At 45.0% G+C, this 25,817-nt stretch overlaps 1 long non-coding RNA gene across 2 annotated transcripts in view; it reads right to left on the bottom strand.

The window, feature by feature from the left end:
* Positions 1 to 590: 590 nt before the first annotated feature.
* The window catches only part of LOC115898350, a 35,454-nt gene continuing 10,227 nt past the window's right edge, over positions 591 to 25,817 (bottom strand). The window contains exons 5-6 of one of the 2 annotated variants that reach the window (XR_004058076.1): positions 2,372 to 2,442; positions 591 to 720 (exon numbers count right to left, since the gene is read on the bottom strand). This is a non-coding gene — a long non-coding RNA (uncharacterized LOC115898350). Of the gene's footprint in view, positions 721 to 2,371; positions 2,443 to 16,979; positions 17,126 to 18,058; positions 18,127 to 25,817 lie in introns of those variants that run through there. The other variant, XR_004058075.1, reaches the window with a different exon arrangement.

The raw sequence follows: 25,817 nt of genomic DNA, 5'->3' as shown, positions 1-25,817 counted from the left end.
GGGAGTCTCTGTGTTTTCATCATGTTGAATCGTGACTATTTCTAGGTAGGCTCTCTGAGGGCTGAATCCAGGAGTCATTAGATTGCCCCTAGGCAAATGTCTGCCTTTTACAGAAGAGCACGCAGAGCTCAGGACAAGAGCAGCTGGTCCAGCCACACTGCGTGCACAGGGACAGGCCTGTCTGTACCTGTGCTCACCGGGGCCCCTTCCAGAGGTCTCTGCAGCAGAAAACGTGTGCTCCACGTACCGGCGCCCAGCATCCCACCAGACCAGCACTGATCCCCATGGGAACTGGAGAGGAATTGTGCTGAATGAGGATATTTAAAGTGAATTGTGTGTGGACTCCCTACGCTCCCTGACTCCTTGTTTATTTCCACCCTTTCTGGCAGATGCTGGTAATAAAATTTCAGGAAAATCTTTAAACATGACGTGAGCCAAAGGTACAGGGATCTTGGTTCAGGAGCTCAGTGCCCAAGAAGTGTACAAGAAGCACGTTTTATTGATTTTTTACAATGCCACATAGTTTTGATTTCAAGCTCCCCTTCTTCCAGGGCAGATGAAACTCTGCTTCCAATCGTGAAGATCCCCTCCCTTACCGCCTGGTATATTGATGAGATTCGAGGGCAGGTCTCTGGGTCCTCAGAATCATCTCTCCATGCAGCATCTGCTGCAACATCCGTCTCTCATCCGACCTTGGCTCTGAGTCTGTGAAGGTCACTGCTAAATTGTCGATGACATCTCTGTCATTTCCAGCCCCTCGTGGCCACCAGGGATTCTCACTGGCCCTAGGTTCTCAGCAGCCTGGACTGGCATGTCTTTGCTAGTGTCCTGCCACCCACCCACCCAACCCCTGCCCTGGAATTCTATCCAGGAAAGGGACCCAGGACAGGGAGGCAGAGGGGCTGGTTCCTTCCTCTGGAGCCACAAGACACCAGCCCCTCCCTGTGTCCTCTTCCCTCCCTCAGCTCAAGAAACCAAGCTCTGACTTTTTTTTTTTTCTTTTCTTTTCTTTTTTTTTTTTTTTTTTTTTGGCTTTTCTCTGTCTTCACTCACATCCAGATCCCTCCAGGACAATGCTCTTGAAACTCAAAACCCAGAAAAGGTGGCCCCACCCACTTCTTTAAATTTTTTTTTTTTCTTGGTGTAATAACCCCGAGGCAGAAAATGCCAAACAACCTGATGGGGCTTGAGCCAACAGCGAGAAGACAGACAGCAGTGCAGAGCAAGGGTGCAGTGCAGCATGCCACACCAGCTGAGAAAGACAGACAGACAGCAGCACAGAGCAGACACTCAGTTTGTGCCATACCAGCCAAGACAGACAGACAGACAGACAGCAGCACAGGGCAGGAGCTCAGTGTGTGCCACAGCAGCTGAGACAGACAGACAGGAGCACAGAGCAGGAGCTCAGCGCGTGCCACACCAGCCGAGAAAGACAGACAGACGGACAGACAGACAGGAGCACAGAGCAGGAGCTCAGCACATGTCACACCAGCTGAGAAAGACAGACAGACAGACGGACAGACAGACAGGAGCACAGAGCAGGAGCTCAGCGCATGACACACCAGCCGAGAGAGACAGACAGCAGCACAGAGCCAGAACTCAGAGTGTGTCACACCAGCCAAGAAAGACACATGGAGACCTAGCAGGCTGATCTCGGACTGTGAAAACCTCAGAAAGGACTTTGGGGACCACCTAACCAAGGCCAGCAGAGCAGCGCCAGAAGCGCCCGCACCCCCTCCTGCAGCCTGGCAGACACTGCTAAGATATCACTGCGTTCTTTCCCATGGGGCTTGAACCTGGCCTCAGATGCCTTCTCAGTGGTCCTCTGCGTGACATAGTCATCCCTGCCAACTAGTCCCCGAGACAGAAGGACTGGCTGCCCCTGAGCTGGCCCCACCAGGCTACACAGTGGCTGGCCCCAAGGGGCAGGTCTGTGGGTCTCTGCCCTACTCTTCTCACCAACACTGGGGGCTGTCCTCCGTCCCACGTGGGCAGAGGCCAGGAGCAGAGGAAGCTAGTGAGGAGGCGAGGCAAGTAGGTCCTGGAAGAACTCCCCAGAGCTCCCATGGCAAAAGACATCAGGTCTGTGTCCAGTGGAAGAGCCACTGCAATGGCCCATCCAGACATGCCTTTGCCTGGTCCATGAGTCCCAGAGCTACACTGACCCACGGCGGGCCGGGAAAGCCCGAGAGCATCATGAGGGTCTGAGTGGCTCCTCTTGCTCTGAGACCACCTCCCTCCCACACCCCAGCACACCCCACACATCCCTCCATACTGGCCCATCCAGGGCTTGTGCCCTGGTGACTGCAGGAACCCTGTGTGGCCAGCTCTTCTGCTGCCCCAGTCATGGGGTCTGGCCCCTGCCCCTTACCTCCACAAGCAGGAAGCGGCTGAGACTCCACCAGGCACTGGCCGTTAGCATCCCGTGGCAGGCATCTTCGACTGCAGATATGCACACATATACAGAGATGTCATATATACACACAAAATACGGCAGGCTGTCCATTCTGGCAGAAACCCACACATATATAAATGGACACACACACACACTTGCACGCACACCAACCCCACAGGGTGTCTTTGTCTAAAGTGTTAAGCATTCAGCACTACAAAAGGATATTGGCCATTTTCCTGAGGCCTCCATGCCCGTGAACACATGGCCTCTACCACTGAGGGACAGAGAGGCATTTAGCAGGAACACACAAGCCTGTTTATTTGTGCAGGGTAAGACCACGGAGCCTGTGTATTTGTGCAGGGAAAGACCACGGAGCCTGTGTATTTGTGCAGGGTAAGACCACGGACACAGACTCGTCCACAGCGAGGATTTCTTTTTGACATAGAAAGGAAACAAGAATCTTAGACTCCACATTTTCACACTCACATGATTTGAAGAGGAAAAAGTATTCCCCAGGGATTGCAAATTCAGAAAACCACTTCCTCAAGGGAAAGTGAATAATGACTTTGATAGAAGGTGGACATCAATTTTAATTAGTTGGTTATTTGATCTCGTGTCGTCAGTGGTAAAGGATCTCAAAGGGGAATTAACTGTGCTTAAGTCTGAGACTGCTTTAGAACCAAAACACTCTGAAAGGTAAGATTCCACCCAATTAACATGAAACTTTCAGCCAATTAAATATGCAATAAAATAAATGCCACGATGAAGTGCAGCCAATCAAGCTGAAAGCCACAGCATGAAGTGACGTAAGGAACTAGTAAGCTACAGGCGGCCTGTCCGCCCACTTGTAGAACATCATTGAGGGGAAAACCAATTTCTCCCAAAATCAACTCAGACAGGGGCTTGGTGCTCCCTGCAAGGTGGGGAGGAGAAAGTTTTCGAGAAGCAGGTGGCCATGTGGGCATTTCTAGTCATCCTGCTCGCCACTCAGTGTCATATATCCCCAGTTATCAATAAACAAATACGTACATGTTTGGTGAATTTGCGAGTTCATTAGTCAGTTATTACCAGGACACAGGATCGCCTAGTTTCTCATTTTGGTTTGGCTGGTTATTCTCTGTGCTAAAAGTTATTCAAATATCTCACATGTGCCTGTAATTTACTACTGGAAATAAATGATCGAAATGTGTGGATCGCTGAGGGGTTCCTTTTCCTTCTCCGAGAACATCCACCACACCACAGCTCCCTGTTCAAAAGATGAATGTGTCATTCAGAAAATCCCTCCATCCAGCAGGCGGGCGGGCTTTAAGTTAAGCACCGTTTTAAAGAAGAATGTAAAGCAGACTGTCAATTCCTAAGTAATGAAAGCAATTGGCAAATTTTAGTTCACAAATTACACCCTAATTGTCACTATCAGTGAAGAGCTTGTTAATGTGCTCTTTATCCTTTGAAGAATGTAAGGGGAAGAGAAGACTTGGCAAAAAGTAGAAAATCAAACAAGGAGGTCCAAATATTTTGCATTCCCCAGTGTTACTATCTCCTGAACAGACAAAGCCCTGCAAATTGTTTCTGAACAATCGTGGAAAAGCACGGCTACAAGCAAGGACTCTAAAATGTTAACCACGCTGCCGTCACCAAACGGGAAACACATTTCTGCCACTTAGGTAAAATGTAAGGTCTTCACTAAAAATCCAGAAAGACCGTGTTATACATATTTAAGAGAAAAGGAAATACGGAGATTTATTTTTAAGTATTAGCTATCACGATTTTGACCTAATTACTTCCGTTTTCAGAGTGTCTGCATCATCCAGTGAGGCTGATAAAACACACTGCCTCTTACAGAAGGTCGGAAGCAGGCGCAGCAGCAGGCACACTGTTGATGCTTCCGAAGTCCAGCCTGTCTCTGCTGCTTCTCACTGAGGTCTGCTTTCTAATTCTCAGCTGAGTGTGCAACCCCTGGCTCCTGTGTGTTACACGGAATCCCAGCCACAGGTCAGCCAGGGCCCCCTCGGACAAGGACAAGAGAAACCTCTTCACTCGGCCTCTATGAACAGAACCTCAGTGGCACACCACATGCCTGAGGAGACAACCTGCTGTGTGCCCTGGGGCACCAGAAGGCGACCAGGAGGGGGAAAACATGTGTTAAATGCTGTGCTCCAGGTGGCATGCTAGGGAATTCCCAGACACTATCTGTGAGAAACACATCATCTATCCAATTCCGTAAAAGATAAAGTAGAAATTCTAAGAACATTTCGACAGTTGGGAAGTGCTGGAGCCAGGATTAGAACCCACGATTGTACATCAGACCCCCACGCGTATCTCACTCCCTGGGCCCTTGTGCTGTGTCACAGTTCATTCAGAAGCCAGCGGAAACGCTAACTGCAGCCCTGGTCAGCATCCTGCACCGGAATGGTGCCTGAGCAGGCGAGGCCGATTCCAGTTTGATATATATGTTTAAATTACATGTATGTTTGTTTATCTACATACTAGACTGTACCATTCTATCCTGTTCCGCTCTGTGTGCCTATCAGAGGTGCACAGCACTAGCCCAATTCCCACCCTCTGTACTTCTCTAGGAACTGTGCCACTGACTGACAGAAGGATGAACATTTGGCCCATTACCAATAAATGACCTGCGTTTTCTCCTTGAGAATATCAAAGGACTAATGAGCTGGCACACAGAGCTGACAGAAAGATCTGCTTCCAGAAGTTTTCTTTCATGAAGGTGGACTTGCAATGGGATGTTGGACAAATCCCATCACTTCTCTGGAATCCAGTTCTCCCATCTGAAAAGTAGGAGCCGGGGTTCGAAAACCTCTCTGATCTTCTCCAAGTTTGAGATGATATGATTCAAGGCCAAGCATTTTAATGGACTCAGTCGAAATATCCACTGATTCAAACCAAGCATTGGCAAACTCTAAAGCTGCCAGATCAAATAAAAGACATCCAGGGCAAGTGTGCCCAGTACCAAGCTTGGGGCACTCTAACAACGTACTCTCTGTTTATCTGAAATTCAGACTCGACCGGGAGCAACCTGACCTGGGCCAAATCCAGCTGGCAACCTGGTTTTTGTTTTGTTTTGTTTTTGAGATGGGGTCTTGCTCTGTCACCCAGGCTGGAGTGCAATGGTGTGATCTCGGCTCCCTGCAAGCTCCGTCTTCTGGTTGCAAGCGATTCTCCTGCCTCAGCCTCCTGAGTAGCTGGGATTACAGGCGCCCACCACCACGCCCAGGTAATTTTTGTATTTTTAGTAGAGATGGGGTTTCACCATGTTGGCCAGGCTGGTCTCTAACTCCTGACCTCGTGATCCACCCACTTGCCTCAGCCTCCCAAAGTGCTGGGATCACAGGCATGAGCCTCTTCGCCCAGGCTTCTGTCTTTGTAAATAAAGTTTTATTGGCAAACAGCCACACACATTTATTTACACATCATGTGTGACCGCTTTCCCACTACAACAGCGGGGTTGAGGAACACAGACTGTCTGGCCCACAGAGCTTTAAATATTTACTATCTGGCCCTTCACACACACACCCACACCCACCCAGACACACACCCACACCCACCCACCCACCCCCCTGCCCACACACATACACAATGGGTTTTCTCATCCCTGGTTTAGGTGATGCATGTCACGTACAGGACTTGTCCAAACGCTGACTTGGTAGTCGGTAACACACAACTTGACTTGGTGGCAGGTTCCCTGTGGAACTTACTGATTAATATGTGTTTGCCTTCCCCACCACACATAGGGGAGAAACTCCTTGACGTTGCTACCTAATGCAATATCAGCAGTCCTCAAAGTCTCTGACACTGCATATACAATAGACGTTCAATATCCACTTGTGGATTTATTCATTGATAAGCACAGTTCCAGAGGCCTGGGATGTGCCTGAGAGTTGATGACTAGATGCTGCACAAGGGCCCCTATGCTGGATCTTCAGTCACCACAGGAAGCATAAAAGATGACCAGCCAGGGAACGTGCTTTCATCCCCATTTCACCCCATCTCGAAGGAAGCTAAGATGGTGCCCTGTCGATCAGGAATACAGGGCAGGACACCGCATTCAAGACAATTTTCTTTCTTGTTAACAGAGTAAAATCCTCAGGGAAGATTTAGCACATCAGTTCCCAGCAAGCACTGTCCGATTGGCAACTTTGTTCAATTAAGCAAATATTTTTCATAGGCAAAAGCTAAAGCTTTTAATTTCCCAGACACAATGGAAATATAGGCTGGATTTCTTGAGGTCTAATGCCGAAGACAACATCTTAAGCCTGGAATCACATGAACTACTCTGTCCTGCCTTAAATCCCCTATTGAAATCTTTCCCAAGGGCTTTGAAAGGGGCCGCTTACTCATCTTGCAAAGAAACCCCGAAGATAGGCCTTATTCCTCAATTTCAAAGGAAGAATAGGAAGCTTTTTAAATCTCACAAAGGAGGCAAGAAGCAGCAATCTCCCCAGCTGACAAGGGCGGGCAGCTGGGGTGTGAGGAAAGAATTTGAGAAGACCCTTAAAAAGGGGGTGGGTGGAGACCAGGGAAGCTGCCGGCAGCCCCTGGCCAGACCAACATGGCAGCCTCCGGTGCTTCTGCAGGGCTCAAACATCTGAGCAAGCAGAGAGCGGCTTGTGGATGAGCACCAACCGCTTTCCAAAGGCTAGCGCTTGTCTGACCGCTTCAAAAGCAGAATTTTGAATCATCCTAGAAGTTCCCAGTCAAGATACAGCAGAGTCCTGGGCTCAGTCCAGAATACCACAGTTTTGCTCATTTTTTGCCGCCTGCACCCAAGCCCCTTGGGCACCTTCATTCCATTATCTGCCAGAATGGGGCCAGATAAGGTGTGGAATTCACACAGGGCTTTGAAAAGTCAAGGGTGCTCCAGCCGTATTTATTTTCTCCCCCAATCCCCCCCCTTTCTTCTCCCTTTTGCAGTCCTGCCGTACTCCTGTTTCAGTGGCACTGCAGTTGAAGGAAACCCAGATCTACAAAGTCATCCTCGCACAGAGAATCATGAGCAATCAATCCTCTTTACAACTGCTTCGCGGCTTTACGGAAGAACAATCGACTCTTGTAATACCTTCAAAGCAAGATTACTTTTCCTGCACTTTTCAAGAAAAAGTCTGTTGTAGAGACGAATGTGCCTCCTATGACTCGGCTATTTCACACTCAAGTGAGGAGGTTTACTTGACCAACAGTGGCTTAAGCAGGAACTTTAAGCTAACGTGTTATATTTATTATCTGAGAGTGGCCCACCAAACACACCATGAGGGCTCTGTTCTTTGTTCAGCATATGACCCAAGGCCTTTTGATGGCTCCAACAGGATACCTTGCATTCTTGTTATTTCCTGTTTTCTAAATAGAGTGGCAAAAAAATTGGAATGGGATTCAGAAAACCTGGGTTCAGGCCTTAGGTCTCCACCGTACAGCTCTTCGGCTTTGGACATTCCAGCCTCCTCTGGACCACCATATGCTTGTCTTGAACCACATCTAGGATGGGAGGTCTGAGGGACGAGGGCCATGGCTGATGAGGGAGGCTTCCCACGGTGCTGTGCAGATCCCTGTCTGCGAAGTTCTCACGTATGCACCATGCAGACATGGCGTTCTGTGAGTCCACAGCCAAGACGACAGAGTGGAAGCTTCCCCTACCTATCCTCCCTCCAAAAAGCATCTGTTACCAGGGCCAGTGCTCCCCACCCGCACTGTGTGGACGCGGATCCTGTTGACATGCATGGTCTGATTCAGCAGGGCTGAAGTGGGACCTGAGATGCTGCACTTCTAGGAAGCTCCCAGGTGAGGCTGACGCTGCTGGTCCATGGGCCGCACTTTAAGTAGTGAGGACTGAAGCCATGGAACAGTCGAGACTGCACTGCCACAAGGGAACTTGGTCGTAGTCACTCGGGACAGATGGTCACCTTCCATATTTCCTGAGGCAGCTTGCTCCAATGGACGGGACATGAGGCCTGATCTCCACCAGCCATCCCTCAGAAGGGGGCCTTCCACTCTCACGGAATAGCAGGAAGAGAGGGGTGACCCTGCTGTTTTCACAATGGCCAAAGTCCCATGACGTGCTCAGGGATGGAAGGTAAGCTCAGGCAGCGTCCAGGGTCCAGCTTACATCACCCGCAGGGCATATTTAGTGACCATGAGGTTGGAGGATGGGCTACACCAGCTTCACAGGCCTCAAAGCAAAGTTCAAGGAGCGAGTTTCACTGCAGTTCTCCATGTGGCCCCAGGTTCTCATCTCCTTGGGGCACCTTGAGCCCAAGGTGGGAAAACCCTGGGACTGGACTTGGGTGTTCCCGCCAGAGAACCCCTGCCCTGCCAGAGGCACTGGGAAATGAACCATGGTAATTTCATTATAAGGGTTTTATCCTGTGATTCAATTACATATTCCAAAAGATTTGCTATTTGTGAGATACGAAATTCTATTTACCTTCTTATCTCCACCTCTCATTCCTGACAAAATACTGCGGGCTTCGGATTATCTTCAAGTCCTCTAGCAGGTGGCTGACTTGGGACTTGAATTTAAGTACTTCAGTCTAAGCCTTACTCTTTTCCTTTCTTTCCCTCCTTTGTTAGGCTACATACTATGTTATGTGATGAAAATCCCTTAGGGAATGAACGTACTTGGCGCATTACTGCAAAACTAGGAGTGGCCAACAAAGCCAAGTACATTCGCCTTCAGGGCAAAGAACCAGTCTCATCAGTGTATGCAGGTTGTGCCTGAGCGAGCAAAAACAATAATTCACAGGCACTGAAGCTGCCCCGGGGAAGGAGGGCGGCCGGGCAGGACATGTGGCAGCCGGGTGTTTGGCTGGTGGTGAAGGGTATGGCCGAGTTCAGGTAACGGGAGAAGCTGAGCCTGCCTGGACAGGATGAATCACTTTTCTCACAGCTTCCCATAGTTATCCAAGAACTCGCTCTGTACCTAGCACTAGGCAGGCCACATATTTTAATCTTAATTTTTATTTTAAGTTCTGGGGTACACGTGCAGGATGTACAAGTTTGTTACATAGGGAAACATGTACCATAGTGGCTTGCTGCACCTATCAACCTACCACTTAGGTTTTATTTATTTTTATTATTTATTTAATTTATTTATTGAGACGGAGTCTCACTCTGTCACCCAGGCTGGAGGGCAATGGCGCAGTCTCGGCTCACTGCAACCTCTGCCTCCAGGGTTCAGGCGATTCTCCCGCTTCAGTCTTCTGAGTAGCTGGGATTACAGACGTCCACCACCACGCTTGGCTAATTTTTTGTATTTTTAGTAGAGATGGCGTTTCACCATGTTGGTCAGGCTGGTCTCAAACTCCTGACCTCAGGTGATCCACCCGCCTCAGCCTCCCAAAGTGCTGGGATTACAGGTGAGAGCCACTGCGCCCGGCCACTTGGGTTTGTTAGAAGGTCCTGAGTGATCATGTATTCCAGGACTGTCCAGAAGTCATTGAAATAAATCCCCTATGTCTAAGGTTGTCAGATAAAACACAAGATGCCCAATTAAATCCAAATTTTAGATCAAGAAGACATACGTTTTTAGTATTTCCCAAATATTGCATGGAGAATACTTATTCAAAAAATATTCATTGTTCATCTGAAATTCAAATTTAACTTGGCATGCTGTATTTTTATTTTCCAAGTCTGGCCACCTTCCCCACATCCTGTGAAACTTGTTTGCGCTCAGTCTCGCCCCCAGACCTGCCCCTCCTGGTTGAGGGGGTTTGGGAGGCTCTAAACCATGCCGACTTCCCCCAACAGAGAACATTAGAAAGTCAAGAAGGTTTGATTCAGAACTTCTGTTTAGCATTTATACATATGTCTCTGTTTGGAAGTACTAAGAAAAACTTAAAGTGTAAATATCTTTATTTAAATTGCTCAATTCTTAGACATGGAGTAAAAGCAATTACCTAAAAGTGGAAACAAAATGATTTCTTGGAAATAGAAAATACTATTCATGTTACAGACAAGGAAGTGTGTGTGAATGTTGAATTACGCCTTTGCCATCAGCCATCGTGGTCTATGTCCCCCTCTTGAGAAAGGGCCTCCCCGAGTCAGCCCCACAAGCCCCAGCCCTGGCATCACCACACGCCTGCCCCCCACCCCTGCTCCAAGCATGTCAATCATTCTTGACTATGGGGGTTCTTCTCCATTTTAATCTCCCAAGTTCCCCTCCCTCCTCAGTGCTGAGCCAGGCTCTCGGCTTTGCTTGAAGCCCCATCAGCCCACCCTGAGTTCTCCCTACAGACCCCACTCATCTCCTTTCATCTTTCTTTAATCCATCCTTCTGCCATCAGCAAGGGACCTTTCCAAGATCCAGACCCAGTTAAAGGCTGCAGCCCACCATTCCTCACCTCTCCTGCTGCCCACGTGTGCTTCTCGGCTCTGCCATGAAGCCTCCTTGAAGTGCCATAAGCAGTCACCTTCCTACGTGCCTCTATGCCTGTTATCCAGACAACCCCCCGGCAGAAGCAAGCTTCCCTTTCAGCTCTGCCCAAATAACCACATCAGTGCCTCAAGGTCCGAGTGAGCCCCGGGCCCCTCAGTGGGGTCTGCGCCAGGTCCTTGTGCACACCCCAGCCACAGCCCCAACACACTGGTGTCAGGCAGCACTGGCTCATCTCTCTTTCTCCTAAGCAAACAGCTCCTTGAGGACAGGATCATGACATATATACATTTATGTCCCCACTACAGAAACTTAGTACTTAACATATAGCAGAGGCTCAGTAAGTAAATACATGGAGGAAGGCAGCCTGCCTCCAAGGTGGCCCCAGGATTTAAGCAGTGCATAACCCTCTCCCACTTTGAATTAGGACTGGGCCCATGTGACTGGTAGAATGTCATACAGTCAGACTTCCAAAGCTGGGTCATAGAAGACTTGAAACTTCTGCCTAGATCTTGTGGGTGGCTTGCTCTGGAGGGAGCAGCCACCATGCCAGGAGGATGCTCAAGCAGCCCCGAGGAGAAGGCTATGCAGAGAGGACTGAAGCAGTCAGTGACAACTTGCCAGCCACAGGTTGTGCCCCTTTGGAAATGGATCCTCCAGCCTCTATTGGGCCTTCAGATGATGCAGCCACAGCTGATTTCTGACTGGAACTGTATGAAAGGCTTCACATGAGAATGGCCCAGTCAGGTCCTTCTCAAATGCCTGACCCACAGAGACACTGTGAGATGAAAGGTGATGATGGCTGTTGTAAGCCATTAATTTTTGTGATTATTTACTACACAGCATTAGGTAACAAAAATGGACACACACACACTCACACTCATGCTCGCACAAACACATGTTGGTGTAAAATAATTATACTCATTTTTATAATGTACCCCAAATCATTCCTTCCTTCATTTACTTAAACATCGTTTTTTGAACACTGACCAAGACCTGGTTCCAAATGGCTTATCTATTTCTGAAACACAGAGCATCCATGTGGATGGGCGAATTTCTGTGTCTGTTTTTTTAAAATGTCACCTCCAGGGTATTATTTGGGTCTATTCTACCAAATAGGGCAGGAATATAGGCTTCAGATACAACCTTTCGAAGGCGAAACAAAACGTCTTTTCATCTTTCTGGTGGGCTTCTGCACACAAGCACATCACGTTCCTCAGAGAGGGGGTCATGCCCCTGCCTTCGGTATAGATGGTTTTTGAGGGGTCTGGCTCCATCTGACTCGTCGGGGAAACGCACATGCCATTTGGCTGAACATAATTTCATGAGCGCCTCCTGTGGCCAGTGGCCAGCCCAGGGAGCTCAGAGCAAGAAGAGGACCCTGACCCACCAGGGCCTTGACTTCCCTTGGGAAATGAGGCATGAACTCCAGAACAACACACGACCAAGACAAAATGCGAAGTACAGAGAAGGCAGGACTGAGAGGTGGCCTTGGCATCTCATTTCTTCAGATGACAAGAGGCAGAAATGAGCAACCAGTGCTGGCAAAGCTGGTCCTACCCTCCAGGGAGAGGGGCTGGCTGCCCTCAGGCTACGGGGCTCTTCGGAACTGCTCTGCCTGCCCCAAAATATCTCCCAGGGAACACAGCTGAAAATCATCCACTGGTCCTCGATGACACATGCAGTCCTGGGAAAGTGCCAGGCGGGGTCAGGAGCTGGGAATTCTACCGTAAGTTTTGCTGCCGGCACGAAGCCAAGTTGCACCCCGGGATGTACTGAGACTCCACAAGATGAAAGACGTGACACATTTTAGAAAGTTAGTGAGGATCACAGATCAAATAAGCACCAAGTCCAGAACTCCTCCACGGCTCTTCCCACCTTCAATTCCTGGGAGCACATGCAGCTAAGTGACGTCCCCACCATTCAGCCTGGGATTCTCTGTCCTCGCATTTCCAAGGCCTGCACCGCCGTGACCCCCTTCTGGAGCAAGCGAGCCTGGTGGCAGCACAGAGATGCAGTGTCACTGAGGTCTCCACCCTTAGAAGCTGAGCGGAGGCTCATGCCTGGCACCAGCCATCACCCTCTCCAGGCCCCTCTTGGAGGAGTGGCGTGTCCTCAACTTCTGTCCCTCTCCTCCTGCTCAACCAAAATGTCTCCCAGCCAACTGACATGCGGAAAGGATCTAATCAATTCATGACAGGACGTATGTGACAAAAGATAACTTAATAACTTCTGTTTGCTAAGGATAATTTAATAGGGACTAATCCCTTTATCGACAGAAGGGCAAGAGCAAGAAGGGCCGTCCCAGGCCTTTGGCAGGCAACTACAGAAGCTGTTTGGAAGAGAGGGCCTCTCTGCACACCTGGCAGTCCTGATGGCGCGTCTCCCACCTGGTTCTGCGCGTCCTGCCCGTGAGACTCCTCTGCAGCTGCCGGTGCTGGGGGAACACCACACTCCTGCATTGTGCTCCATCTTACTGTGATGTCTAGGCCAATGGCAGCAGTGGCTCCAGCCCAGACAACACCCACATTACAGACATTGCTTGTGGATCTAAGATACAGCAGCAAAGCATTTGAATTGCTTCAGAGGACAGGAGCATGGGCCTTGAGATACAACCTTTTGAGGGCTGAGCCAAAACGCTTTCTCATCTTTCTTGTCAGTTTCTGCATTTTGCATACAAGGACATTAGGGTCCTCAGAGATGGAATCTTTTCCCTACCTTTGGAAAAGAGCAAAAACCCAGGCTTTCATCTCATAACCCTCAATCTAGCCAACTAAATCCCCAATTAGCAATTCAAAAAGATTAATTTGCACTCCTCTCTGCTCTTGAGTACAGCTCCAGATAGTGCTGGTGGGGTTTTGAGCATCTTATTTTTGTCACCAATTAAAGGGAACTAGCTGGATTTCCACAGAAGAGGCTAGTATTTTAGAGGTTTTTGCCCCCCACTCCCCCCAGATATAGTTATGCCTTGCACATTCAAACACAGGGCATCCAAGCCAGAAGATCCTTGGAGACGGCCCGATGAGTCCAAACCTCCCACTCTCCAGATGAGACCACTGAGGCCAGAGGGGCTCTCTGGGGACCCCAACTGCCCCTTTTCCCCTGGGTTGATGTGATAGTTCTGTGGCAGTTGCAGATTTCACTGACAGAAGATGAGATTATGGGAGTTTTCATTCACTTTCTAAAAGAATTTCAAGGTCATTATATTTTTAAATAAAGCTTTTATTTGTGGATCGTCTTATATTTACTGAAAAAGTTGCAAAGATAGTACAGAGAGATCCCGTATCCTCCCCATCCAGCATCCCCAAGTGTTACCCATGATATGTGCTTCAAAACAAACATTAACATGGTCTAGAGTTCCATGAAGCGTCTCTAGGAACAGACCCCCGATTCCATGCATTTTCCCACTGACGTCCTCTTTCGGTTGCAGGATCCCACAGGCCATTATATTTTAGCATTCTAAAATCTATAAAGAGACCAAAGACTTTCCCTGCCCAAACCTGCATCACACCCTCACCTTACTCGTGTAGGCGGCTGGTGACTAAGTCGCTGGTTCATTCATTAGAATCCAAGACATACTTATCCATCACAGTGATCATGCCTTTAAAAAAATCTGTTCTAACTGTACTCCTGCCTGGAACTAAAAGATGATGTGTTTGACTTCAATAGATCCTGCTTGTCGCATCATGGACAATAGTCAATACTTTTGTATTTGGACACTGGGAGTCAAGGCAGAAGATCTAACAGAAGATATGAAATAATTATAACACATTAATTACAACAGCACCATGAACAGAGTGTTGAGCTTTCTCTGTTCTCTCTGGCTGCAGCCAGGAAAGGACTCAGAGCAAGCAGAACTGTTGGTGTGAGGACATGGCCACGCTGGCCTCATGCAGTCCTTCCTGCATTCATTAGATGAGCAATGCAGAATGCAGAATCTATACTGATGTGAAGTTCAAGACAAAATAAAAAAAGATACATTTGTAAATTCAAATCTAATTCTTTGTTCACTTTACCAAACCCAAGACAGAAAGCCTGTTTTGTACACAAAGAATTCATCTTAGCAATAACAAGCTATGTGAACAACAACAATGAAAATTCTTTCTGGCAGCATTGGTAGAAAAAAATTAATAAAGTATAGAATCTTGGTAATCGTCAAGGGACCCTCTCCCAGTCCCACCAGAGAGAAACCACTCACTCCACCCCAGGGCAGTGTCCAGCCTCAACAGGAGACAAAGAACTAGAGGAGGGAGGGTGGAAGGGAGGGTGAAGACGGCCTCACCTGGGGTGTGTTGGCCCAGATGAGAGGGACACTCGTGTGGCAGGCAGCATGAAGTGGGGGGTGCTGTTCATGCTGCTGGGGGGCTCCGTCTCAGGTGAGGCCACGCACCCAGGCACAGTGGCTGTGGCTTCAAATGGGAAGATGTTACGTCCCTACACAGGGCTGCCTCCTGAAACACCAGCTCAGCCCTCCTGTTAGGGACACAGCACGCAGGGGGGCAGGAAGTCAAAGTGGAGTCGCCTCCATGTTTCCCGCCAAGGCTGCAGAGGACCAAGCTGTGCTAGCGTAAAGCCATTCACTCAAATGTCCAGCCCGGATGGATTTAGAATCACAACGCTTACATCTGAAAGGACCTGAAAGACCCCCCAGTCCAGCCCCTCAGCTGGGACCTCATCCCAATTAGATTAGCAGTGACCTCCACATGAAATGCTCAGCTCCGAGGTCTCCCTTGGCACCTTCTCATTCTGATCAGTTACGTTTTCCTCCTCAGTAGTAGAAGGAGAGAATCTATTCAAGACAATCTATCAAATCTCAGTAAGAAGAGTGAGAGTTTGTGGTTCCTGAACTATGACCCGTTCCCCATTGCCTCCATTTATGCCTGATATAAGCTCTGTGCCTGGTGTGTGCAGCCAAGAATATAGGGCTCCCTCTTTCTTCAGCAGCCAGACTAGGTCTGTGGTTTTTCCCTGGGAGGGGCAGGCCACCAGCACCTCAACGCTGAGTTGCAGAAGCTTTACTGCACTCAGCAGCAGCTGAAAGATCTGGGGTTCCCTCCTCGACCCAGGCCCCATTCACAGGATGGAAATGCTAGCTCAGGTGCAGCACACCAGCAACACTGGGCTGTCACCCAGCACACTCAGGGCAGAGGTCCCATGTCAGAAGAGGCGAGTTAAGAAGACCGGAGGCCAACACCGCCACCCAATGCCCTACTTGTAAAACAGGGGTGCTACTCAAGAGAAACAGGCTGCTCTTCCCCCCAGCTCCAGAGAGAGGATGCGGAGGTCTTACCCAGGAGATAGAGATATGCTTTCAGAACAGAGAGCTCTGCAGCTCTTCTCAAGGGAACTGACTTTCTTTGGAACATAGTGTGAGGAAGTTCAAGCCTAAGGGTGCTGTCAAAAACAGTGGATATTTTGGTATTAAGAAATCAAGAGGCCGGTAGCTCCATGAGTATAAGCTAAACTATAGACCAGCTAGCGGTTTATCAAATAGAACCAGGGAAAAACAGTTAAGAAGCCATTCTGAGACTGGAACAGGACTCAAAGACAGGCCCCAAAGAACCAGCCCTGCAAAGGAGCATAAATGAAATTGAAACTGACTGTGGAGAAACTCATGCCCAGGGCACTGTCAGAAACAATAGAGCAATAAGCCAGCATTAGTGGTAGCTAGCAGCTGAGTGTGATACTGACAGAGGAAGACACCTTAAAGAGATAAGGGAAAAAGAGACAGTCAAAGAGAGCCCTACTAAAACCCCTGACAGCCCAAGGTGGCTGTGCACGTGCGCAAGGTGGTGACATCAGAGGCTTCACACTGTGAAGGTAACAGCCTTGACTGAAAGGGTCCAGCCAGATTACTAAACAAACACAAGCAAACTATAAGCCCTGAGAAGGGAGAAATCAGACTCCAGATTTGCTACAATCTATTCTCTAAAGTGTCCAGTGATTTGCTTTAATGCGACCCCCAGAGCAAATGCCAGAGAAAGGGCAAGTAGGCAAGGCAAAAAAAAACTTTATTTACAAGCCAATGTGAGGGAGGGGCGAGGTTCACCGGTCTCCGGGGGTGGAGGCCAACGAAGTCGCTCCGGCGTTCTCGGGCGATGTTCCTGGGTCCCGCATACGAGGAGGGGCCGAGGAAGTTCGCACCGCGCGCCCGCTGGGAGCGGCTTTTATGTTCTGGGCCCCGGAGTGGGAGGGCAGTGGGCGGGACATAGGCGGGTCGGGGGTGGGCCGGTAGGCGTGGCTAGGCGGGTTCCGGTTTTTCTCCGTTGGAGGTCGGGTTGCGCCTGCGCAGTCGACCGGTGTCTTTCCTGGGCACGGGAATGTTGACGGTGAAGAACCCGGAACTGCGCCATCTTGCCTCCGTTTGTCCAAACATCCAGTTTTCCACAAAAAAAATTATAAGACATGTAAAGAAATAGGAAACTGTGACCCATATACAGAAAAAAAAATCAGACAACAGAAATCATTCTTGAAAAGACTCGTATGTCTGACTTAACAAAGACTTCAAAGCAGCTACTATAAGTATGTTCAAAGAACTAAATGAAACCATGCTTAGAGAAGTAAAGGAAGGTATTATAACAAGGTCTCATCAAATGAATAAGATCAATAAAGAAATGGATATTATATAAAAAAATCAAATAAAAATTCTGGACTTGACAAGTGCAATTGACAAGATAAAAAAATCAATGGAGGCATTCAATAGTTGATTTTAGTTGGCAGGAGGATCAGAACACTTGGAGATAGATTGATGCAGATTATTTAGTCTAAATAAAAATGAAGAAAGGGAATGAACGTCGTAGCCTCAGAGAAATGTGGGACACAAAAAGTCCACCAACATATGCAAACTAAGAACACCAGGAAGAGAGGAGTAGGAGAAAGGAGTAGAAAAATGTTTGAAGAAATAATGACTAAAAACTTTCCAAATTTGGTGAAATATATTAATCTACATATCTAAGAAATGCAGCCATCTTTAAGAGGGATACATGTGAAGGGATCAGACACATCATAGTAAAAACGCTGAAAGACAAAGAGAAAATATTGAAATTCATGAGAGAAAAATGATTCATCACATGAAAGGGAACTCCAAGAAAGTAACAGATAATTTATCATGAGACATAATGGAGGCCAGAAGGCAGTAGACAACATATTCAAAGTGTTGAAAAGAAAAAAAAAATTCACTATCAATTAAGAATTTTATATCTAGCAAAACTATCTTTGAAAAATGGCAGTGAGATAGACATTTCTGGATAAATAAAACCTGAAGGATTTGTTGCTAGAACACCCACCTTACAAGAAATCCTGAAGAAATTCTTCAAACTAAAAATAAGTGACACTAGGTGGTAATTCAAATTCACTAAAAAAAAAAAAAAAAAAAGCACTGGTAGAAGTAACAATGTAAGTAACTGTAAAAGACAGTACAATTACATATTTCTTCTTCTTTCATCTCCTAACTAATTTTAAAAGCAATTGTACAAAACAATATGTATATTATTCTATCGTTGGGCCTATAATATATAGCTATGTAACCTATTTGGCAATAGTAGTATAAAGGAGGTGGGTAATGATAAACAGTATTAGAATAAGCAAATAACAGCAGATGGTAACTTGAACCCATCTAGTAGATAAATTATTATAACATAATACTTAAATTATTATATTATTAATTATAATTTATTATAGCTATTATATTTGAACAAGAAATGGTATATAACAACACTAATATAACAAACAAAAATATGCATGCTTACTCTCCCTTCTTTTAGCTTCTTTAAAAGACGTTCAATTAAAGTTATGCATGCATAATGACATTTTGGTCAATAACAGGTCACGTATATGTCGGTGATCCCATAACTTTATAATGGAACTAAAAAATTTCTATTGCCTAGTGACATCATAGCTGTTGTGATGTCACAGTGCAATGCATCACTCACATGCTTATGGCCATGCTGGTGTAAACAAACCTACTGTACCGACAGTCATATGAAAGTATAGAACATACAGTTATATACAGTGCAGAATATTTAATGATAATAAACAGCTATGTTACTAACTTATATATTTATCATGCCATAATTTCATTGTTACTTTAGAACATACTCCTTCTGCTTACAAAAAAGGTAAACTGTAAAACAGCCTCAGGTAGGTCCTTCAGGAGGTCTTCCAGAAGAAAGCATGGTCCTCACAGGAGCTGGCAACTCCATGCATGTGATTACCCAGAAGATCTTCTGGTGGGACAGGATGTGAAGGTGGGAGGCAGTGATACTGAGTGTCCTGGCCCTGTGTAGGCCGAGGCTGATGTGAATGTTTGTGTCTTTGTTTTTAACAAAAAATGTTTTAAGTTTTAAAAACTTTTTAATGATAAAAGCTCATAGAATAAGGATATAAAGAAAATATTTTTGTTCAGCTGCATAATTTGTGTTTTAAGCTAAGAGTTATTACAAAGGAGGTGAAAATGTTTCTTGTTTATCGAGTAAAAATGTTACGGTAGGCTAAGGTTAATTTATTACGAAAGAAGGAAATTTTAAAAATAATTTAGCATAGCCTAAGTGTCTTGAGTTCATAAAGTGTAAAGTGGTGCACAGTAATATCCCAGGACTGCATGTTCACTCACCAGTCACTCACTGATGCACACAGAGCAACTTCCAGTCTGGTAAGCTCTGTTTCTGCTAAGTGTTCCATACAAGTGCACCATTTTTCATCTTTAATACCATATTTTTACTGTACCTTTCCTATATTTAGGTATGTTCAGATACACACATACTCACCACTGAGTTACAATTGCCTGCAATGTTCAATACAGTAACTTGCTGCACAGGTTTGTATCCTGGGAGCAAAAGGCCATGCCATGTAGCCTAGGTGTGTGGTAGGCTAGACCATCGCAGTTTGTATAAGTACATGCCATGATGTTCACACAACCAAATTGTCCAGTGACACATTACTCAGAATATATCCCCATCATTAGGTGATGCCTGACTGTAGGTAGAATAATTATAACAATGCATTAGTGTATTTGTGACATCTATACATGTGATCTGTGTAATATGTGTACTAATATCACAAAAAGGGGAGGCGGGATAGAACTAATATCTCAATATTATACTGAATTGTTAGAAACCTGAAGTAGATTCTAAGGTAAGATGTAAGTTGTATGTCCTAGGACAATTACTAAGAAAACCAATTTTTTAAATGTAGGGTGAAAAAGTCATTACAAAATTAAAATATTGTAGAATATATTCACTTAGTGCAGTGGAAATCTATGGAGGAGAAACAGAAGAACAAACCAGTACACCAGACACAGAGGAAACTAAAAACAAAATGACAGGGCCGGGTGCAGTGGCTCACGCCTGTAATCCCAGTACTTTGGGAGACTGAGGTGGGCGGATCACCTGACGTCGGGAGTTTGAGACCAGCCTGACCAAAATGGAGAAACCCCGTCTCTACTAAAAAATAAATAAATTAATTAATTAATTAATTAATTAAATTAAATTAAATACCCGGGCATGGTGGTGCATGCTTGTAGTCCCAGCTACTCGGGAGGCCGAGGCAGGAGAATCACTTGAACCCGGGAGGTGGAGGTTGCAGTGAGCCAAGATCGTGCCATTGCACTACAGCCCAGGCAATAAGAGCAGAACTCCATCCCAGAAAAAAATGAAACAAACAAAACAAAATGATAGACATAAGTCAAGCTGTATTAATATGGACACTAAACGTGAATGGATTAACAACCCAATCAAAAGATAGAGATTGTCAAAATGGATTTGTTTTAAGTAAGATCTGTCTATAAGAGATGCACATTTCATTCAAAGATACAAATAGGCTGAAAGTCAAAGGAAGGGGAAAAGTAGGCCATGCAAATAGTACCCATAAAAGACCTGGAGTGGCTTTACTATAACGTCAGAACAGATAGACTTTAAAACAGGAAAAAATGCTGCCAGACCTAAAGAGGGGCACTTTCTAATGATGAAAGGGTGGCTCCATCAGTAATACAGAATGGCTATCAACTTGTATGCACTATCAATGCAGCCCAGAGAAACACAAAGTCAAAACTGACAGAATTCAAGCTAGAAATGGACAATTCAGCAACCATAGTTGGAGACTTTATTACTCTGCCTTCAATAATGGATGCAACTGGTCAGACCAACAGGCAAATGGAAGACTTTAATAACACTGTAAACCAACTAGACCTAACAGGCATCTATAGAACCCTCCACTCAGTGACACCAGAATGCACATTATTTTTAAGCATATATGGCCTGTTCTTCAAGATCGACAATCCGTGAAGGCCATAGAAAAACCCAACCAGTGTTAAAGATGTATATTATGCAAAGTAAGTTCTCCAACACAGACAGAATGAAATCAGAAATGAATAACAGAAATAAATGTAAATTTTAACATATGTGGAAATTAAACAGCATAGTCCTAAATAACAAATGTGTAAATAAAGACATCCCAAGGAAAATTAGAAACTACTTCAAGAGAAATGCAAGTAAAAACCACAACATACCATAATGTATGTGATGCAGCTAAAGCAGCACTTGTAGGGTCATTTGTAGCTATAACAATCCACACGAAAAAAGAAGAGAGATCTCACATTGATATTCTAACTTTCCACCTTAAAACACTAGGAGAGCAAACTAAAACTAAAGCAAGCAGGAAAAACAGTAAGGATTAGATAAGAAATAAATTAAATCAAAAATAGAAAAAAATAAGGCAACCAAAAGTTCTTTGGAAAAAGAAATCGACACACTGTCCATATTACTAAAATCAGGAATGAACATGTAACATCACTACCAACTTTACAGAAATAAAAAGTATTATTAAGAGAGTACTGGGAAGAACTATATGGCAGGAAATAAGGCAATTCAGGTGAAATGGACAAATGCCTAGAAAGGCACAAACTACCAAAACTGCCTCAAGAAGAAATAGAAAATCTGGATAAACCTGTAATGAGTAACAGAATGAATTAATAATTTTTTAAACTCCAGCAAAGAAAATCCCAGTCCCAGATGTTTTCACTGGTTTCATTGAGTTCTACAAAATATTTCTGAAAGAATTAATAATGATTATTCATCAGTTATTTTTAAAATATTATTTCAAAACTTAATCCTAAAACTTACCCTCTGAGGCCAGTATCACCCGGATTTCAAAGCCAGAAAAACAAATCACAAGATAAGTACAGACCAATGTCTCTTATGAATATAAATGCAAAAATCTGCAACAAAATACTAGCAGAGAGAATTCAGCAACATATAAAAATGGTTATACTCCATGACCAAGTGGGACTTACCCCAGAAATGCAAAGTTGACCCAACATGTGAAAGCCAATCAATGTTATACAACATATTAGTAAGAAAAATAATAACATGAACTTATCACTAGATACAGAGGACATACATGATGAAATCTGACATGCTTTCAGGATAAATGGTCAACGAACTAGGGATAAAAGGGAAATTCCTCAACCCAACAAAGAGCATCTATGAAACACCCACCCCTAACATCATACTTAATGGTGATGGACTGAATGCTTTTTCTAAAATCAGAAACAAGACAAAGACATCCATTCTCACCACTTCTATTCAACATTGTACTGGAGGCTCCGGCCAGGGCAACTAGGCAAGAAAAAGAAATAAAAGGCATCCAGATTTGAAAACAAGTAAAACTATTTCTTTTCACAGATGACATAATAATCTTGTATGTAGAAAATCCTAATGAATCCACTCAAAAAGTATTCAAGCTGATAAACAAGTTCAGTAAAGTTGCAAGATACAAAATTAATATACAAAAAGCCATTGTATTTCTATAAGCTAGCAAAGAACAATCTGAAAATGGAATTAAGAAAGCAAATGCATTTACAATAGTGTGAAAAAGAAGAAAATACTTAGGAACAAGCTCAACAAAGGAATTAGAAAACTTGTACCTTGAAAACCACAAAACATTGTTGAAAGAAATTAAAGAAGATACAATAAATGGCAAGTCATCTCATGTCCATGGGTTGAAAAGCTTAGTGTTGTTAAATGCAACACTCCCCAAGTTAACCTATAGATTCAGCACAATTTCTATAAATATTGCAGCTGCCTTTTTTGCATAAATTGACAAGCTGATTCTAAAATTCATATGGAAATGCAAGTGCCCATAATAGTGTAATCAATCTTGAAAAAAAAAGTTGGAGAACTCACACTTCCTGTCTTAAAATTTCCCACAAAGCTACAGTAATCAAGAGAGTGTGGTGCTGGTATAAGGACAGATGTATAGGTAATCGAGATTGAGTTGAGAGTTTAGAAATAAACCCTCACATTCTATAGTTAACTGATTTCCAACAAGGGTCCCAAGAAAATTCAATGGGGAGAAAATAGTCTTTTTAACCAATGGTACTGAGACAATTGGATATCCATGTGCAAAAGAATGAAATTGGACTTCTACCTCACACCATACACAAAAATTAACTCAGAGTGGATTATAGACATAAGTGTAAAAGCTAAAACTATAAAACTCTTAGAAGAAAACATAGGAGCAAATTCTTATAACCTTACACTAGGCAATGTTTTCTTAGCTATGACACCAAAAACATAAGTGACAACAACTATTAGATAGTTGGGACTTCATCAAAATTTTCAACTTTTGTGTTTCAAAGAGCACAATCAAGAAGATGAAAAAGACAATCCACAGAATGGGAAGAAATATTTGCAAATCATGTATCTGGTAAGGAACTGGCATACAGGTTATATGCCATACCGGATGTATATGGCATACGGGATATGGCATATAGGATACATATACAGGAAAGACTCTCACAATGACATGATAAAAAAGACAATCCAATTTAAAAACGAGTGAAGAACCTGAATAGACAATTCTCCAAAGAAGATACATGAATTGCCAAAAAGCACATGCAAAGATGTCCCACCTCCCTGGCCATTAGAGAAACGCAAGCCTAAGCTGCAATGAGGGCCCACTTCAAACCCATTAAGTTGGCTAGAATCCAAAAGGCCAACTATCAGAAGTGTCAGCAGAGATGTGTAGAAAGTACAATCCCCACACACTGCTGGGGGAAATATAAAATGTGTTGCCAGTTTGGAAAACAGTTTAGCTGGACCACGAGATGTTAAACACAGTTTCCACGTGACCCAGTCATGCCACCACTAAGCGTATAACCAAGAGTGAAATATAACCAAGTATATAACCGAGTGAAAACACACGACCACACTAAAATTTGTGTGTGGATCTTCATAACAGTATGATGGCAGTCTCCCCTTATCTGCAGGGGACATGATCCAAGACCCCCAGTGGATGGCTGAAACTGAGATTACTACTGAACCCTATATAGACTATGCTTTTTTGATATGATGGCCAAAATGGCTACAATGTAGCTAATGGGGAGGTGGCAGATCTGGTGCAGATCTGCTGGACAAAGCAATGATGCAGGCTGCGTGCGGTGGCTCATGCCTGGAATTCCAGCACTTTGGGAGGCCAAGGCGGGTGGATCACCTGAGGTCAGGAGTTCGAGACCAGCCTGACCAACATAGTGAAACCCTGTCTCTACTAAAAATACAAAAAATTAGCCAGGTGTGGTGGCAGGTGCCTGTAATCCCAGCCACTCGGGAGGCTGAGGCAGGAGAATCACTTGAACCCAGGAGGCAGAAGTTGCTTGCAGTAAGCCGAGATTGCGCCATTGCACTCCAGCCTGGGCAGCAAGAGCAAAATTCCATCTCAAAAAAAAAAAAAAAAAAAAAAGATGATGTATATCCCAGGCAGGATAGGGCAGGATGGCACAAGATTTTATCACATGACTCAGAATGGCAGACAACTTAGAACTTATTGTTTTCTTCTGGAATTTTCCATTTAATATTTTTGGAGCAGAGTTGACTATAAGTAACTGAAACCATGGAAAGCAAAACTGCAGGCAAGGGGGGACCACTGTGTTCCTAATAGCTATAGAGAGAAAAATCCAAAATCTATCAACCAATAAATAAGTAAAATGTGGTATATCCATACAATGTAATATTATTCATTAAGAAACAGCAATGGACACCAACATGAATGAGCCTTGAAAACATTATGCTAAGTGAAAGAAAAGACTACATATCGTAAAATTCTATTTATATTTTTAAAAACTACCAAACAGGGAACATCATAAAGACAGAAAATCTCTAGGTGGTTGTCTATGGCTGGCTAGGTCGGAAGGAACGGAAAGGACTGGGAGGAGGTCTGGAGCTTCTTTGGGATTGATGCTCTGAAGTTGGCTCTGCTGGAAGCCAGGCAAGTGTGTGAGTAGAATACACTAAAAACCATTTGACTGTGCAATTTAGATTTGTGAATTGCATTAAATGTGAGTAACATCCTCATAAAGCTGCATGGGAAAAAATATGACATACGAACACATATGTGAGAATCCAGACATCCTGTCTTAAGCCAGACATGAAAGACATTTGTAAAAATATAAATCAATGCCACAATCCTATTTGTATAAAAATATTGTATGTCATGGGTTTATTATTGTTATTTTTATATGAATTAATACATGTCATAAATTTTTCAGTTTTAATTCTCAATACAATAAACTCAGTGATTTTTAAGAATGTGACAGGGTCTTGAAAGCAAAATGTTTGAAAACTGTGAAGTCAGAGGAAGGTGTCCCCTCAAGGCAATGTCAGTGGGGTCAAAGGAGGAGAGGGGGAGAGCCCAGGGGCTGCCTCCCCTGGCGACGCCTTGAGAGGGGACTGCCTCTGAGGCACCTGATGCTTCTCAGAGCATGAGAAGCTGAGGGACGGGCCATCAGGACTGTAGTTATTCAAAAGCTGTGAGGGGCAAGGTCCCGGGTCTAAGGATAGGATCGGCCCTCAATGCCCCTGGGCACCCTCCTTCTGCTGCAAAAAGAGGACGTGACTCCAAGGACGCACAGGTGGGGCAGTGGGACACTGAGGAGCCCTGAGGAAGCTGCAACTTCTCCCTCCTGCGGATGGCCTGCAAGAGAGATGACGCAGGGTCCTCTTCAGGATGAGGACAGGGTACACTTGAGGAATGGAAGGGACTTGGGCAGGGATG

The sequence above is a fragment of the Rhinopithecus roxellana genome, chromosome 6 (genome assembly GCF_007565055.1).
Source record: "Rhinopithecus roxellana isolate Shanxi Qingling chromosome 6, ASM756505v1, whole genome shotgun sequence".
In the NCBI taxonomy this organism is placed as follows: Eukaryota; Metazoa; Chordata; class Mammalia; order Primates; family Cercopithecidae; genus Rhinopithecus; species Rhinopithecus roxellana.
The sequence above is the reverse complement of the archived record's forward strand: the minus strand, read 5'-3'. Positions and strand labels throughout refer to the sequence as shown.